Raw genomic sequence first — 18,119 nt, 5'->3', positions numbered from 1 at the left:
GGCAGTTGGAGACCGCGGGCTCCGGGGGCCACGTAGCTGGGGGAGACCCTAGGCTGTGAGGGGCGAACGCACCAAAGACTGGACCGGAGGAGTCGGGTCCTGCTCCGGGCGGGGGTTGGGGAGAGAAAGTGGCTTTTGAAGTCCAGATTTCACGCGTCGAGTCGAGAGAGTTAGGGATCATTTCAAAGAAAACATTCTGGAACAGTTGCCCGTGGGCAGGACGGGGTGACCGTGCTGCTTCTGGGATTTGACAGTGTATAGCTTACAGGGCTTGTGAAATTTACACCCAAGTTGAGATCTGGGGGAAGGCAGACTTAACTGTTAAAGAGTTTTGGTTTTTTTCCAACTCCTGTTACTTCGTAGTACTATTGGCCTGCCTAAACGGGGCCTACCCAAGATCGTTGAAAAGTAGTGAAGTGAGACTTGAACAGGAAGGTAGGAGATAGCCGAGTTAATTTTACCATATGGAGAGACGAAATGTTGTTTTATTTGAATTTTTGGTCGTTCTCTGGTGTTGCCAATTTGGGTGACTTAAATTCTTAAAAGCGAGTGACATGAGACTCCCGGACTTGTTGGCTTCCCTTGAACAGTAAGTAGAAGATTAAAGGTGGAATCCTGCACTGGCCAGTGGATTTCGACATATTAATAGGCTGTTGGCTTTATAAATATCCCCAGCATTTTCAAACATGTATTTTTAACTGCTGATCGTCAGGCTTAATGCTTTGGATTTTTATGTCTCATATACCTTAAATAGATGCCAAGTGTTAAGTTGAAATTAGCAAGGTAGGATCTTGATGTTCATGCATGATCATTTCAGATTCCTAAATGTTTTGGGCTTTTTTATATTGTAGCAACTCACTGCTACACAGACAACCCCGGGGCACAGTGCAAAAGTGACTTTATTAGTGTTTTGTACCTATCCAGTTAAATTCCCAGCTTTTATCAAATGAACAGTAAGTTGATTTAATATAGTTTTGTTTTGCTTTTTGATGTAGGATCTTGCTATGTAGCCTTGGAACTCACAATATAGGCAAGGCTGGCCTGAAACTCAGAGGTTTGCCTGCCTCTGCCTCCCCAGTGCTAGGATTAAAAGTGTCGGTTTTTTGTTTTTTTTTTTTTTTTTTTTTTTTGGTTTTTCGAGACAGGGTTTCTCTGTGTAGCTTTGCGCCTTTCCTGGGACTCACTTGGTAGCCCAGGCTGGCCTCGAACTTACAGAGATCCGCCTGGCTCTGCCTCCCGAGTGCTGGGATTAATTTAAAGGCGTGCGCCACCACCGCCCGGCCAAAAGTGTCGTTTTTTAAGGCCGAGTTATGTGTCAGTATTTATCAGGCATCACTAACCCTGTATAGCAGATAAACATGAATTAGAGATCTTGCCTCTGGAACAGTTTCAACAACTAAGGGATGGCAGGTGGGGTAACTTGAGTCCAGTCAGGGGCTTTGTACTTTGTACTAAATAACAAGGAAGGAAGTAATAGGTTTTAAGAGAAAGGTAACTTTTATTTCGTTTGGTGCTGGTTTCCATTCTAAGAGACAAAATTAATCCTGAATTTCCAACTGTTAGAAAATAGAACATAGGTGAGCCCTGCATAAGATTATAGTAGTAATTTGGTTTGTATAAGTCTTGATAGAGATATGCACATATCCTTCTTTGCAGGAACTTATCTGTTGTCTTAAAAACTGATATTGCAGTGCTTTTTTTTTTTTAACCTCTTGGAAGTTTGAAATCTCCCTTATCTGATGAGCTTAACTTTTTTTTTCCTTCTAGATTTTATGCTTTATTTCCTGTTCCTTGGTTTTCAGTATTTTATCCATGGTTCTTGCTTCCTGGGATCATGCACAGTATTGCTCTTGAGATGTAAACTTTTTTTTAGCTAGCCAGATAGTGTTTTCTTATTTGAAGGCCGTACTCATTCTTCATCCGAGAGGTTATTCTACTTCCATATTTGCTTCTGAACTACCAGGACTGTGTTCCAAAATAAGCCAAGTGATCTCTTAAACCAAGTACACGGGCTTTCAAACTCTTCTTCTTCCTTGAATTTTTTTGTATCGTTGGAGAAACAAAACAAACATCCTATCTGCCCATTAATTTACCCAGAGTTTTATTTTCTTTGTTATGTAAATAGTAGTTAAATCATACATTGCTAAATCTGAGAGAAAATCGTGGTGATCAGCTAGTCATTTAAACTTCACTTTTCCCAGGGGTGAGAAGTACAGCTATCAGGTTAAAAGTGACTTGTTCAAATAAGGACTCGGTGGCAGGTAGACCACTAGGGCTTGGGTCTTTATCATTTCTTGCTTGTCCTCTTAAGTTTACTCCATGTTACTTTGGCAATAAAAACAGTTTATAATTCTTCAGGTGCTTGTATTTAGTGAGAAGATATTGCAGAATTAAAAGCTTTCCTGCATTATTCCAGTGGGCTATATTAACAATCCTAGAAAAATTTGTTTTGCTTCAGAGAAGCTCTGGCCCTTATGGATGTGGCTTATGGATTCAGTGTGTGAATTCATACAGTTATTAAGTGAGTTAAGATTATTTTGGTCCCTGAAACTCTGGGACAAATGTCTCTTAGGGAACTACTGGAGACGGCATCTTAGTATACAGAGACTGACAAACTGTAGCCCAGCTCCCATCCTGTTTTTGTTTGAGTTGTGGGTGATTTTTTTAAATTGTTGAATTAAAAAAATCAAAAGACTAGTTTTCTTCAGTACATGAACATGGTTGACGTGGGGATTTCATTATTAGGCCACAGCTTTCAATGGTTGCTGTATATATAGGCCGTGTGCAACGTGGTATTCAAGGCTCAGTACACTTGCTTCTGGCCACAACCTGCCTTTTCCAAGCTTATCTCTCTTCCCATGGAGCAAGCTTTTAATGTAGACAAACAGGTTTCCCTCCAGTTTGCTCTATACTTCTGTTTGTGCTGCCCCTCTTCCCTACTGACTTCCCTGTTCAGAACCTCTGTACACAGTCCATAAACCTCCTTTATCTGAAAAGTCTCGAGCGTTTTAACCTTAGCAGTTTCTCCTTAGTAGGCGTCTGCATGAGTAGAGGTTGCTAGCAGTTCATAAAGAGTGCTTTGGAACATCAATTGTGGGCCCCGAATTGTATGTTGTTCAGTGGCATTCCTTGACAGCAGAAGTGATATGCTTCTCCCTTTTGTTTTTTTATATATATTACAAGTCTAGGGGAGTGTCTTTGCTGGAGTATAGACTAGTAAATATTCATTTGTAGGGTTATAAGGATGTAAGGAGGCTTCGAATTCTAACTGGCTATCCTCCACTTGGAGGTTTTCCACAGCATAATTGGCAAGCTGTTTCCACATCCATGACTTATCCCCATAACATCTTTTTCTTCTTAAGAGAGCTCTGTTATTTTAAGTTTTTGCATTGAGAGAAATGTAGATCTCCAGTGTCATCTTTTGATAGTGGCCACTGGTCAACATTTCCATAGAGAGTTTTTCTCATGGCTAAAGATGGAGGAGGAGGACAGCAGAGCTCACCCTTCCTATCTGGAGTCTACATTCCTCAGCTCTTTACTGCTTCTTGCTTGTTCATTTGGAGATGAGCCAGCATTTTAGTACTCCTAAATTGTACCCCAAAAAGAGCAAAAGGAGAGGGCGGTGTTCATTGAGGAGAACATCCCTGTTTGACTCTACCATGCGTCTTTTCACTGTGGGCTATTGATTTTGGTGTTGAGATTGCTTGCTTTTAGTATCTTCTGTTTTAATTATTGCCTGGTTGTTGTTTCATTTTGTTTCCTTAAAAGGGTTTGGGACATAGCATGTATGAGTAGCCACGTAGGAGAAAGTTAGAATAGATAACCTTGAGTATCATAGAGTATAAACAGTAAGGTACATATTTATTAGTTGTGTGTGTGTGTGTGTGTGTGTGTGTGTGTGTGTGTGTGTATATATATACACATTTTTTTTTTTTTTTTTTTTTAGACAGGGTCTATGTAGTCTTGGCTGGCCTGGAGCTTACTATGTAGACCAGGCTGGCCTTCAACTCACAGAGCTCCTCCTGCCTCTACACCTGGCACTAAAGTTTTAAAAATGATTCTTTTAGGACATGGAGCATATAAATATAGGAAAGGAGTGAAAAAAATAAGTGTAAATGTAAATTGCATGCTTCAGTGTTTTGGTTTGGTGTTTTTTTTTCTTTTTTTAGGGTTTTTTTTGTTTTGTTTTGTTTTTGTTTGTTTTTGTTTTGTTTTGTTTTGAGACAGGATTTCTCTGTGTAGCTTTGTGCCTTTCCTGGAACTCACTCTGTAGCCCAGGCTGGCCTTGAACTCACAGAGATCCACCTGGCTCTGCCTCCCAAGTACTGGGATTAAAGGCGTGCGCCACCACTGCCTGGCTTGGTTTTTTTTTTGTTTTTGTTTTTTTTCCATGCTGTGACTACTCCTTACATTTGGAACTGGGTTTGGGCATCTAGTGATGATAGTAATAACCAACATTTATTGAGATACCAGATACTGTCACATATGCATTGTGTATATTAACTTATTTGAGGGCAGCAGCTTCACAACTGTATAGGAGAGATCTTCAATGACTGTTGGTTTCTCCGTTGTCTTATTTCTTATAGAATAAATCTTTTCATCACTATCTAATAAAGACCATCTCAAATGAGTAGTCTCTTAATTTTATTTTTCTTGATTAAATTACTTGAAATTGTTGCAGTGCCACATTCATTTTTTATTTTGTTGATTCTTTTTTTGAGACAAGGTTTCTCTGTGTAACAGTCCTGGCTGTCCTGGAACTCACTCTATAGACCAGGCTGGCCTCAAACTCACAAAGAGATCCGCCTGCCTCTGCCTTCCAAGTGCTGGGATTAATGGCGTGCGCCACGCTGCGCTGCCGCCTCCCAGTTAGTTTGTTTGTGTCATTCTTACAAAACATTGGTTCTTGCTTGTGAGGGGCTTCTCAGATAGTACCCATCAGTGTCTTAAATGGAAGTATTAATCGAGGTCCAGCACTTCCTGAAAATTATCATTTAAAACAGTGAAAGGAGACCGAATTCAGACTATATATGAGTCCAATTCTGTTGAAAAAACAGTGGGCATCTAAGGTCTATCCAGTGCAGTAGTGGGAGAATGATTGGGCTGTCTGACTGCAGCTTTGCATGTTTTATTGTTTTTAGGTCATTATTGATGTTATACTGATCATTACTATTGATGTATCATTGTTTTTATTTCTTCTGCTTTCCTGCTGTATTTGAGTATTTGTCTTGAGTAAGCATAATAGTCACTTGTATGACTTCAGCTTTTGATTGTGATTTACACATTTGTAGGTGTCTCATCTACATTGTATACTTGCAATTAATCTATTTATTTGCTTAAACTAGAACATGGTTTTAATTTCCCCTTTTCCTTTTTTCTCATGTATTCTTCACTTAGACATTACAAAATGTCTCTTGAATCTTTACCATTTTGCAGCTCTGCATCTGTAATTATTTTATCACTCCAAATATCCTTCTAAGTGATAGTTCTGCTTCCAGACTGGCTAGCCCTAGCCATCGTAGATATACCTTACTAGGGTTACTTTGTTAAGCAGTTGAGAATTGCCTTAGGTGCTTTAAAGTTTCTGTTTACTACCTCTGATGGCAGATACTTACCTCCATATTTTAAACTAGGATTTAGTAGTAATCTATAGAGACTTTAGCTGTAGAGCCCCTCCTTTGCCTCCCAAGTGCTGACATTAAAGGTGTCCTTCACCACAACCAGGTTGAGTTCATATTTTTCAATTTTTTTCTTATTTTTCTATATATTAATTTAGCCAAATGGTCCTTAATGGGTGGCAGGGGATGTGTTTGACAATATTGGGGTGTACAGAAAAGAGCAGGGTGGGGGGTGCTGCTGGCATCTAGTGGGTAGAAACCAGGTATGCTGCCAAAGGGCTTTCTAGGACCAGAACAGCCTCCTTAACAAAGAACTGTAAATCAGGCATGGTAGCACACTCCTTTAATCCCAGCACTCTGGGAGGCAGAGTTAGGTGGATTTCTGTGAGTTCGAGGACAGTTTGGTCTATGTAAAGGGTTCTAGGACAGCCAGGGGTCCATAGAGAGACCCTGCCTTTGAAAGAAAGAAAGAAGAAGAAAAAACCCAATAGGGCCCCTGTTGAGAAGCCATATTGTAAAGCCTCTCCTCTTATGTTCAAACCTGCCCTTTTTTGTCATTGTAAGAAACTGCTAGGGCCTTCTTACCTGCTCCAGCTGCACCTGTTTACTTCAGCTTCTCTGAGCTGGAGGCCACCCTGATTTACATAGACAGCAGCAATTCCAGGTTGGCCTTGGCCAAGGTGAGAGCCTTTCTCAAAAACAAACAAAAACCAAACTTTAGTAGAAGAAAGTTTCTCTAAGAAAGGAGCAAAGAAAAAATAGAAAATAGATGAGAACAACCCCCCTCCCACATTAAGACAAGTTAATAGACCCAAGGCCTACATAGTTAGAACTCAAAAGAGAACAGAGAAAATAAAGGAAATCAAAGAAATTAAAGTTACTTAAGCGAAGTTTCCAGGACAGTGAGATAAATTACAAAGTATGCAGGACTGGCCAGAACCTAGCACTGCAGATAAAATAAACTCAACTAAGGAGTGTAACATAGACTGTTTGGAATTCTAAGGACCCTCCAGTATTGGGGAGGGGGCAAGAGCAAGGTGGGGTGTTCTAAAATGGAAGATGCTGTTGTGTTCAACAGCTTCACCAGAGGAGAGGAATGCCTACTTCAGAATTCCGGAAACAGTTTCTTCTGGTTCTCTCTCTTTGGAAAAGCTGGTAGTTTTCTTCTCTACATATTTATTTTCCTCTGAATTCGTTTCTGTTTGCTTGTTTTGAATTTTGTCTTTCATGTAGATACTTTCCTTCAAAGATCCTTGGGGGTCTATGCTAACTTCAGAGGGGTCCTTAAGGCAGAATGGAAACACTGCCAGCCAGTGTTTATGCTTTCCCTGTATGTTTTCCCTGTATGGTGACATGTCTGGACCATTTCCTAACAAAGTCCCAATAGCTTAGTCTGTTTGGACTGCTGCAGCAAAGTACAGTAAGCTGAGTGGTTTGTAAATAACAGAAATTTGCTTCTCAAAGTTTTGGGGGCAAGGAAGTCCATGATCAAGGTTTTCCTTGTTCAAAACCAGCATCTCTTCCTGTGTCTTATAGTGGAAGAGAGTGAGGCAGGTCTCTGGGACATCTTTTACAGAGACATGTTCTCTTTAGTGAGGTCTGTGCCCCTTTGAGCTAATAAACTCCCAATGGTCTCACCTCCAAACATCATATTGAGGACTAGGGCTCAGTGTCTGCATGGGTGGTCTGTGAGGGTGGAGGTGGGGAAACCTTTAGACCATAGCGTCTAGGAACACATCAGTTTCTTTTGTGTTAGGTGAGTTGCACAGAAAACACTTTTTTTTTCCCAGGAGGGGGCAAATTTATGAGTAGGTATGAGGTCCTAGAAGTCTTATCACAGAGTATGCAGATGATATTTCATTCACTTTCCCAGTTTTTCAAAATCCTTTATATATACCTGGTCATGCTTTTCAAAGATTGTTCAGTGCTTTGTCAGGAAGAGTTGAGGAGAAGAGGGGACCTGGGGGTTCAAACTGCTGCTTAGATTTCAGTCAGTTCTCCTAGGAGTTCTGAAATGGCCAGTTCCCAAGGCTTCTCTTTTTTTTTTTTTTAATATCTTTGGAAGAATTGTGGAAAGAATACATGGTTCATGTGTACCTTTCCTCTACCTTCTTGATCTTAGCATTTCCATGATTGTAAAACAGTTCTCGAGTCAGAATCAGCCTTATCACAAATGAGTAATGACAGTAGAGAAATTAGTCAGGGTTTTTTTTTTTTGGGGGGGGGGGGGGGCGGGGATAGGGTTTCTCTATGTAGCCCTGGCTATCCTGGAGCTTGCTTTATAGACCAGGCTGGATGGAACTCACAGAGACCTACTGCCTGTCTCTGTCTCCTGAGTGCTGGAATTAAAGACATGTGCCACCACTGCCTGGCTAAGAAATTACTCAGATTTTTACTAACAGTTATCTGTTTTGCTGATTAAACTATTCCAGTTTGGACCAAGGGGAGCCCTTTCTGTTCAGTGTCCTTACTCTCCGAGTGCTGCCTAATTCTCTGGTACCATACAGTGCTGCGTCTGTTCATCTTACATTCTCCCTGCCCCAGCCCTGGACTTCACCACTTCTTGAAGGACCTTTCTTTGCTAAAATATAAATAAGGTGCCTGGCTTGCTGCTAAGCAGTTTCTCAGTTGCCTGCCATAGTAGCTACCACTTGCCTTGCTTTATAACTCCTCAACTCATGTTTCTGTTTTGTATGGGTTTATACTCTTCAAATTTTTTCTTTTCTCTTGTTTTAAACATAGTTTAAATATAGTTGGAGAAGCATGAAGTAATTGCATGCATCCAGTCTATACTCTTTAACCCGAAGTTCCTAACTTAGTGTTTGGTCCTCTGTAATAGGCCCGTTTTGTTTGAATCCCATTCTACTCCCCCACTTGCTATTCCCAGATGCCCGTGCATTTGTGTCACTCTGTGCCCAGTCCTGAGGCAACAATCTGAAGTATTTCTTTTTGTTATTCAGTTTTAAGGAACTTTAAGTGGGTGAAATTGGATGTTTCATGAAAGTCAGTATTTTCAGTGTTTTCTGAGAATTCCTGAATTCTCCTTTGTTTTAATTTTATTTTCTCCCCTGAGGTTCAAACATTTCCAGATCAGTAGAGCTAAATGGTTGCCACATTAGAAAGACAGATTCTTTTGAAAATAATTGCCAAAGCAAGAGTACATTAAAAACAGCATTAATATGGTTAAATAGAAGAAACTAAAGTTCCAAAAACCATCTTCCATGTGAAAAATTCCTTATTATTAAGGATCTTCAGTCAGCAAGCTTAGGTGTCATGTGCAGAGGCATCGTTCTTCTATGAGGTTCATTACACAGTGGAGTGTTTGTGGGGATTGGTGGCTTAAAATCTGAGGCAGTTTCTCTATTGTAAAAGAAAATTTCACCAAATGATGAAAAATGATGTGATCGCTCTCATCCAGATTCTCTTTTTTTTTTTTTTTTTTGAGACAGGGTTTCTCTGTGTAGTCTTGGCTGTCCAGGAACTCCCTCTGTAGATCAGGTTGGCCTCAAACTTGTAGAGATCCACCTGCTTCTTCCTCCCAAGTGCCAGAATTAAAGGCACACACCACCACTGCCCCTCATCAAGATTCTTAAAGACACTCCCTCCCCTACCTGGTTGCTTGGTTTCCTATTGGTATAGCGTAGAAGGAAATTCCTACTCAGCCAGCAAATGGACTCTTCTTAATTCTTCTGTCTCAACCTGATTGTGTTTGCCAGCTCTGAAGTCCCAGCATCGTATCTTTTAAAATTTGAAATTGTGTACCTTTAGAGTAAGTTGTTACTTGTGTTCATACTATTTTCCTCAGACAGGACAGAATTCTAGTTCAAAATACCTAGGGCAAAATACCTTGGGCAAGTTACTTAAACTTGTGTAAGGATAAGAGTAATGACCTGCTGGTGTGGGAAAAAGTTACTCAGTAGAGTGTCATGCATTAATACCTTTTGTTATCACCTCCATCCTTACTCCCATGTACCAGCATCCTATGCTGTGCAAATGTTTGTTGATTAGATTTAAAGGTAGAGTTCTGATTACGACTCAAGATAAATATCTCTATATCCATAGTGCTAGTTTTATATAATTTTTAGATTTGACTGCTGTGAGATGGTCTGTATGTCAAATGTGTTGCTGATTGGTCAATAAATAAATCACTGATTGGCCAGTGGCCAGGCAGGAAGTATAGGCGGGACTAATAGAGAGGAGAATTGAGAGAACAGAAAGCTGGGTGAGAGAGACACTGCCAGCCACCATCAGGACAAGGAAGATGTAAAGTACCGGTAAGCCACAAGCCACGTGGCAAAGTATAGATTAATAGAAATGGATTAATTTAAGCTGTAAGAACAGTTAGCAAGAAGCCTGCCACGGCCATACAGTTTGTAACCAATATAAGTCTCTGTGTTTACTTGGTCGGGTTTGAGCAGTTGTGGGACTGGCGGGTGGCAGAGATTTATCCTGACTGTGGGCCAGGCAGGAAAACTCTAGCTACATTTGACAGATTCTCTTGTATGATCAGTTCAAACTTATTTTCATTGCTTCAGTTGAGAGTTGGAATGTGTAACAGAGAACAGATAATGAAAATTAGAGAAAAGGTGTTTATTAAGCTGTGAATCCTGATATAATGTGGTCTGATATATTTTTAAGTTGTTGTTAGGTAATTTACTTGATTAGCAGGTGTCTTAGTAACTTTTTTATTGCCATGACAAAACACCATGTCCCAAACAATTTATAAAAGAAGACATTTAATTTTGAGGCTCAGGGTTCAGGATAAGAGTCCATATCCATCATGGTGTGAAGCATGGTAGCTAAGAGCTTACATCTGCAAGAAGCAGAGAGAGCTAACTGGGAATGGTTTTTGAAACCTCAGAGCCCACCCCCAGTGACATTCCTCCAAAAAGGCCACATCTCCTAATCTTTCTCAAACAATTCCACCAACTGAAGACCATGTATTCCGACACTTGAGCCTCTGGGGGCCATTCTCATTTCAACCACCACATAGGTTGCTTGCTTTTAAGGATTGGTGTGGAATGTCATTGCTAATCACAATCCATGTTGAGAACTTAATGTTGATGCTCTGATCTTCTTTAACTCTGGGGTAAAAATATTTCCATCAACAGAAGACACTGTATCAGTTGTGTTGTTATGTTTTAGATTTAGACTGGATAATTTTACCTGATTGCTGTAAGACCTATAGCCTGTCAGTTAGGGAACTATGCCTTCACTATTACGTGTAGTGTTTATTATAGAGAAAAATTAAATAAAGGCTGTTAGGTGATACAACTTTTAAAAAAGGCAAAGTGATACAATTAAGAACAGATTTTAAGGGCTTTTATGAGAAATCTTTTTAAAGACAATCTGATACCTTTGGTAAGATGATAGGTTTACCTTTAGGGAGACCATGAGTCCCCAGCTTCCATTGCTGAAATAATATGCCTGGCATAAACAAAAGGAGGAAACATTTATTTTGGCTTATGGTTCTCAGTCCAATTAAGAAGTAGCATCGAAAATAATTTTATGGTTGGGATCATCACAACATGAGGAACTGTATTAAAGGGTCACAGCATTGGGAAGGTTGAGAACCACTGTTCTAGAGTGTGTCTCCAAGATGACATGCTGGGATACACCTATAATTACAAAATTGGAAGTTAGTAGTGAGAGGATCAGGAGTTCATGGTTATCCTTAGTTACATAGAGAGTTTGTGGACACCCTGGGCTATATGAGAGACAATGTCTCAAAACAAATAGAAATGCCTCCTGTCTTCCAATAAGCCCTACTTCCTGGTTTCTACCACTTGGCAGTACTAAAAATCTATCCACTGATGAACCCGTTGATGGGGAAAGAACCCTCATGATCCAGTTATCTGACCAGTGCTGCTTTGGGGACCAAACCTTTGACTCATGAACCTTCAGGGGATAGTTCAGATCCAGAATGTAACAGTCATGTTTATGACTTAAGAAATTTTTAGTATAACCAAAAAATTATAGTTTGACTTACAAATTTCTTTGTCTCAAGTGATACTTATTCAATTATACTCTAATTTTTCTTAGTGAAGATCTTTGTTACTCTTAATTTTGAGGAATTCATTCAGTTCAAACCTGGAGCTTACACCTGTCAAGAACCAGAATTGCAAAGATAAGAAATGGCCTCATTCTAGATGCCAGTCTAGCCTAAAGGAGAGATTGACGTGATCAGACAAATGTGCACTCCAGAGATACTGTAGGGCTGTAAAAGGGAGCAGCTGGCTTTACTGAGGGGATTCTCTGAGAATATAACATTAGAGCTGGACCTCAGAGGGTGGTTGATGAGTATACAGAGACAGAAGAGCTTTCAGTTGCAGGGTACAACATTTAAAACAGAAAGGGTTGTAATGCATTTTAGGAAATAGCAGACAATGGCACTGTGGTCAAGGCTTGGGCCAGTTGAGTGTAGGTGCATGGTTCTGGTGGACTGTGTTCCAGAGGCTTTGTATCTCTAGAAAGAATTGACATTTTTATTGTGCAAACATCAAGGACCAAGAAATACTTGTTTTTGTTTGTTTTCTAGAAGTTCACAGAATGCTTAATTTTTATCAGTTTCTTTTTACCCAAATATTTTGTCATTCACATCAGTGTTAAAATTTGCACATAAATGAAAATGAGAGGAATACTTATTAATAATGTCTCACCTTTTACATTTGAAATAAGGTAATTAGATACTTTTTTGTTTCTTAATGAAATGTTTCCCATAATAGTGCATTTTAGTGTATTTCTACATGTGAGTTATTTGCTAGAATATCCTTGTACATAATTACTTGATGAATATAGATAACACATGCACAGCATCTTGAGTTAGAGACCCAGGTAGGTCTCTCTTGCCTCTAGAAAATGCCACCAGCTGTAGTCTGGTGGTGAGGTTGTATCAAGATCTGTATACGAAATCCTCAGCAGTTTCTTACCTACTGCTGTAAGGAAATTTTACAAGTGAGAAGTTAGTGTTCTAAGAATAACTTCTGATTTTCACTGCAAGCCACACACAGACCAGGATGATGTGGTTCTTTCTTAACCTTCTGTGTTGGAGCATGCTGGTGAACTTTTCTACAGCTGCTGATTCCTGAGTGCTCTCCTTGAATCTCTTTGTGAGCCTTGGGCTTGATAAGAGCCCTAATATGTAAGATAGGGAATTTAGGGCTGGAGAGGTGGCTCAGAATTAGGAGCAGGTACTGTTCTTTCAGAGGACTTGAGTTTTCTTCACAACACCCATGTAGGCCCTCAACATCCTGTACATCCAGCTCCAAGAGATCCAACACCCTAACATAGAGTACTCCTTATTAACTCTATTATCCACTTTTTTCTGGACTAGAGAGTGACTTTAGTGTGGCAACAGCAGAGTAATTACTGGGAACCCCCTCAGAAATGTGTTAAATTGGGGATGAATGAATTATTCCTCAGGATATCTCAGAAAACCTTAGTACCTTATAAAAGTTGTCGCCTTTTGAGCCTCTTATCTCAGCCAGACCTAGCTAGCTGCCTCCAGTCTGGTTGCTGTCCTTAGATTTTGCTGTTTCCCTAATATATCATCATTTAAGTGGACTCACACAGTGTGTGAAGCTTTGGAGATTAGTCTGTTGTTGCTTGTCTCGAGTTTTGGTTCCTGGATGCTACAATTTGTTTATATATTTACCACCTAATAGACATTTGGGTTATTTCTGTGTTGTTGTGTGGTTGTTTTATTTCGTTTTTTGAGACAGAATGTCACTTTATAGCCTTGGCTGACCTGGAACTTACTATGTAGATCATGCTGCCCTTGAATTCACGGAGATCAGCCTACCTTGCCTCTCTGAGTGCTGCTGTGTTACAGGCATGCACGCACCACCATGCCAGCCAAACTGTTATTACGGTTTTGATGATTCTGAATAAAACTTCCACATTGTGATCTAGGGCATGGGAAAATGAGGTTGAATAGAACATATTTTTTGTTTGGAAAGTTTCTGTTTAACTTTGTAAGAAACTGCCAAACCCATCTGAAATACACGTACCATGTTGCTAGTCAAGAAATTTCGAGAATCCCGGGTACTCTGCATACTTTTGCTACTTAGCAGCCTCAGAGCCTTGTTTGTTGCTTGTTTTGTTAAGACCATATTTTAGCTCTCAGTATGAAGTAGTATCTCTGTGATTTTGATTTTATCTCTCTAATGACGAATGACACAGTGCAACTTTGCCTGAGCTTGATTTGGTTTCGTAGTAAACCTAATCCTGCATACTTTGTGCAGGTAATGTGCTTGGTAATACCAGGAGAGAGGGGAACACAATACTATTCTCAAAAAGTCAGTGCAAGTGTTGATAGCACTAGTATAATTTTACTAGGCTCTTTGAGAAAGGAGTTTGCATAGTACCTGCTGGCCTGAAACTCACAGAAATCCTCCTGCTTCTGCCTCCTAAGTGCTGGGATTAAAAGTATGCCCCACCATGCCCCACTGGGTCTTCTTTTTCAACTGTGTCATGAGAAAGTATGACCACATAAGCTATAAAGGTTGTCTCTTAATTAAATTACATGTCTATACAAATTTTGCTTGCCAGATTGATTTTTAGCCCTTGTGAGAAGTTCAAACAGATGAAAACAAAAGACTTTTTTTACATTTCCTCCAGTGTGATAAAATTCCTACTTTCTCTTCACAGATAATCCTTTGCATTTTGAGATAGTATAAATTGTATTATAGTCAAGGATTAGGTGTTTCTTAAACCTGTTCTCAGGAGGATAACTGGTAGTTCTGTAATGATATCTGACTCTCATGTTATTATGGTGCACTATTATGTATATGGATTTTTCTTTGGGCTGCCAGCTCATAAAAAAAGATAGAGTTTTATTATTAATTATGAAAGCTCAGCCTTACCTTAGGCTTGTTCCTAACTAGTTCTTATAACTTAAATTAACCCATATTTTTTAATCTACCTTTTTTTACATGGCTCGGTACTGCCATCCTGCTTCCCTTCCATCTGGCTGGCCACTGGCCTTTCTTCCTCCCAGAGCGCTCTCTGTCCGGAAGTCCCACCTATACCTCCTGCCTAGCTATTGGTCGTTTAGCTTTTTATTAAACCAATCACAGTGACACATCTTCACACAGTGTAAAGAATATTCTACAACATTATTAGAATCTATATGACTGTCCAAAAGTTCATTTCTGATACCTTGACCCTGAAGACCCTGAGCCAGAGCTGAGTAGAATTGTGTAAGGATTACCCAATCAAAAGCAGTAATCACCCTGAGAACCCAGCCAGATGCTCTGACCTTAGCATGGTGCTCTCATGCCAAAGGCCAGTCATAGGGTTGGACAGCTTTTAAATTTTAAAAACCTTAACATTTCTGAAATGGAATATCTTCATAATCAGAGCATTCTAAGATTCTTGTATTAAAGTTATTACCTATGCTTTTTAAAGTAAAATGCATGGTGGGTTGAGGTGTAGCTTAGAGTGCTTGCTTCTCATGCACAAGGGCCTGAGTTCAATCCCCAGCACCACAAAATAAGTATGTATGGTATAATAATAGACAGTAGTAGGTAGATAGACAAGCTTTAGAATACAGAACATTGAAAACCTGTGAACAAGTCAGTTGTGTCACAAGCTGGGTCACTTTTGTCAGCAACAGCCTACTAACAGAAGAATCTAAGCTGAAATCAGAAGCACGGATAACAGGAATAGTAAAGGACTTAATGTTTCACCTCTTGAAAATAATGTTAGTTGCTAAGTTTAATGCTTGTTAGTGTATTTTTAGTAGATAACAATGACCAACACTAGAACTATTAACAGGCAGCAATGGGAAGACCACGAGCAGAGGAGAAATGATGTTTGTTGTAGTTTTCATTCAGCAGACAGATTGATGTTAGGAGTCATCTGAGGGCCTCTTGTTCCTTTGTTATTGTAAAATAATGCACCTGGTCTGAGACCCAACATCAACCAGCTTTGGATATTATTTATGTCATATATGTTGAGCCATTTGGTAGTTTGGATTTTAGTTGTCAAAATATGCCATTATAGTTAAATAGTTTGCATACTAGTACTGGCTAGTTTTATGTCAACTTGACACAAGGTATAGTCAACCAGAGAGGAGGGAGCCTCAACTGAGAAAATGTATTGTTTAAGAGTGGACTGTAAGTAAGTCTGTGGAACATTTTCTTAATTAGTGATTGATGGGAGAAGGTCCAGTCCATTTTAAGTGGTGCTGTCCCTGGGCTGGTGGTCCTGAGTTCTATCAGAAAGCAGGCTGAGTAAGCCATGAGGAGCAAGCCAATAAGCAGCATTCCTTCATGGCCTCTACGTCAGCTCCTGCCTCCAGGTTCCTAATCCATTTGAGTTTGTCTCAGTTTTGGTTTTTAATTGCTGTGAGGAGTCACCATGACTATGGCAACTCTTATAAAGAAAATATTTAATTGAGGTGGCTCACTTACAGTTTCAGAGGTTCAGTCAGTCATGGCAGGGAACATGACAGTGTGCAGGCAGACATGGTGCTGTAGCTGAAAGTCCTACATCTTGACTGTGAGGCAATAGGAAGTCGACTGACTGTCACACTGAGTGAAGCTTGAGAACAGAGACCTCAAAGCCTGCCCCCACAGTGACATACTTCCTTCAACAAGGTCATACCATCTATAGTGCCATTCCTTTGGGAGCCATTTTCTTTCAAAACACCACAGAGTCCGTGTCCTGACTTCCTTTGGTGATGGGCAGTGATATGGAAGCATAAATCAAATGCACTCTTTCCTCCCTATGGTGTTTCCTTCCATGGTGTTTCCTCCCTATGGTGTTTCCTCCCATGGTGTTTCCTCCCTATGGTGTTTCCTCCCTATGGTGTTGTTTCCTCCCATGGTGTTTCCTCCCTATGGTGTTTCCTCCCATGGTGTTTCCTCCCTATGGTGTTTCCTCCCATGGTGTTTCCTCCCTATGGTGTTTCCTCCCTATGGTGTTTCCTCCCTATGGTGTTTCCTCCCATGGTGTTTCCTCCCTATGGTGTTTCCTCCCATGGTGTTTCCTCCCTATGGTGTTTCCTCCCTATGGTGTTTCCTCCCTATGGTGTTTCCTCCCTATGGTGTTTCCTCCCTATGGTGTTTCCTCCCATGGTGTTTCCTCCCTATGGTGTTTCCTCCCTATGGTGTTTCCTCCCTATGGTGTTTCCTCCCTATGGTGTTTCCTCCCTATGGTGTTTCCTCCCTATGGTGTTTCCTCCCTATGGTGTTTCCTCCCACGGTGTTTCCTCCCATGGTGTTTCCTCCCTATGGTGTTTCCTCCCTATGGTGTTTCCTCCCTATGGTGTTTCCTCCCATGGTGTTTCCTCCCATGGTGTTTCCTCCCTATGGTGTTTCCTCCCTATGGTGTTTCCTCCCATGGTGTTTCCTCCCTATGGTGTTTCCTCCCTATGGTGTTTCCTCCTATGGTGTTTCCTCCCATGGTGTTTCCTCCCTATGGTGTTTCCTCCCTATGGTGTTTCCTCCCTATGGTGTTTCCTCCCTATGGTGTTTCCTCCCTATGGTGTTGTTTCCTCCCATGGTGTTTCCTCCCTATGGTGTTTCCTCCCATGGTGTTTCCTCCCTATGGTGTTTCCTCCCATGGTGTTTCCTCCCATGGTGTTTCCTCCCATGGTGTTTCATCGCAGCACTAGAAACCCTAAGACACTAGTTTTTAAAGTTCTGAAACTTTCCTACAAGTTGAATAATTTGTTGCAGCAACTAAAAATAAGCTGCATAAGATTGAAAGCATTTCTGATTAATATGAGTTCTAGAAGTTTATGTTAAAAATATTTTCAAAGACAGTGCAATGTAATTGCTTGAGGGATGCAAACAGTACAAAGAACAGTATAAAAGTATTTATAAGCATACTTTATCCAAGTCAGCTTGTATTTTATTACTTGAGTGTTTTTATGCTATATAATTTGGAAATAAATGCCATATATTAACGTAATTTATAACATGTTTATTAGTTTAAATTCAGAAAATCTGAACCATGGTACATTGAACAAAAAACTAATGAAGTTCATTTATCACAGACTTTACCCACAATTTCTTTACACTTTGAACAAACTTTAGAATAGGCACAAAGTGGGTTTTGTTTGTTTTTAAGAAAATTCTATATATAAGGATTTGTAATTAGAAAGCAAATTAAAGCAGGGGAATGGTTACCATTCAACTTAACCAAAATAATAATTTCAAAATTGGCTTTAAAAACTTCCAGTACTTTTTTTCTCTTTTTTTGAGGCAGGGTTTCTCTGTGTAGCCCTGGCTATCCTAGAACTCTATGTGGACCAGGCTGGCCTTGAACTCAGAGATCCGCCTGTCTCTGCCTCCCAAGTACTAGGATTAAAGGCTTGTGCCACTACACCTGGCAGTTGAAAACAATTTTTTCTAAAGGGTTCTTAAGGAATACTAAGCCAATAATAACTGCTCTATGATTCTTACTGCTGATCATCAGTATTTTAATATAATTTGGATGTGCCCCATTTGTTTAGATTTTCAGGATATATTAACAAATACAATCTTACCTGTT

At 40.1% G+C, this 18,119-nt stretch overlaps 1 protein-coding gene across 2 annotated transcripts in view; it reads left to right on the top strand.

The window, feature by feature from the left end:
• Usp47 (ubiquitin specific peptidase 47) overlaps positions 1-18,119 on the top strand; it is a 90,742-nt gene that overhangs the window by 344 nt on the left and 72,279 nt on the right. The window lies entirely within an intron of this gene.

The sequence above is a fragment of the Peromyscus californicus genome, unplaced genomic scaffold (assembly GCF_007827085.1).
Source record: "Peromyscus californicus insignis strain IS unplaced genomic scaffold, ASM782708v3 Scaffold_4__1_contigs__length_199733344, whole genome shotgun sequence".
NCBI lineage: Eukaryota > Metazoa > Chordata > Mammalia > Rodentia > Cricetidae > Peromyscus > Peromyscus californicus.
Note: the sequence above shows the minus strand (reverse complement) of the source record. Positions and strands in the feature narration are given on the sequence as shown.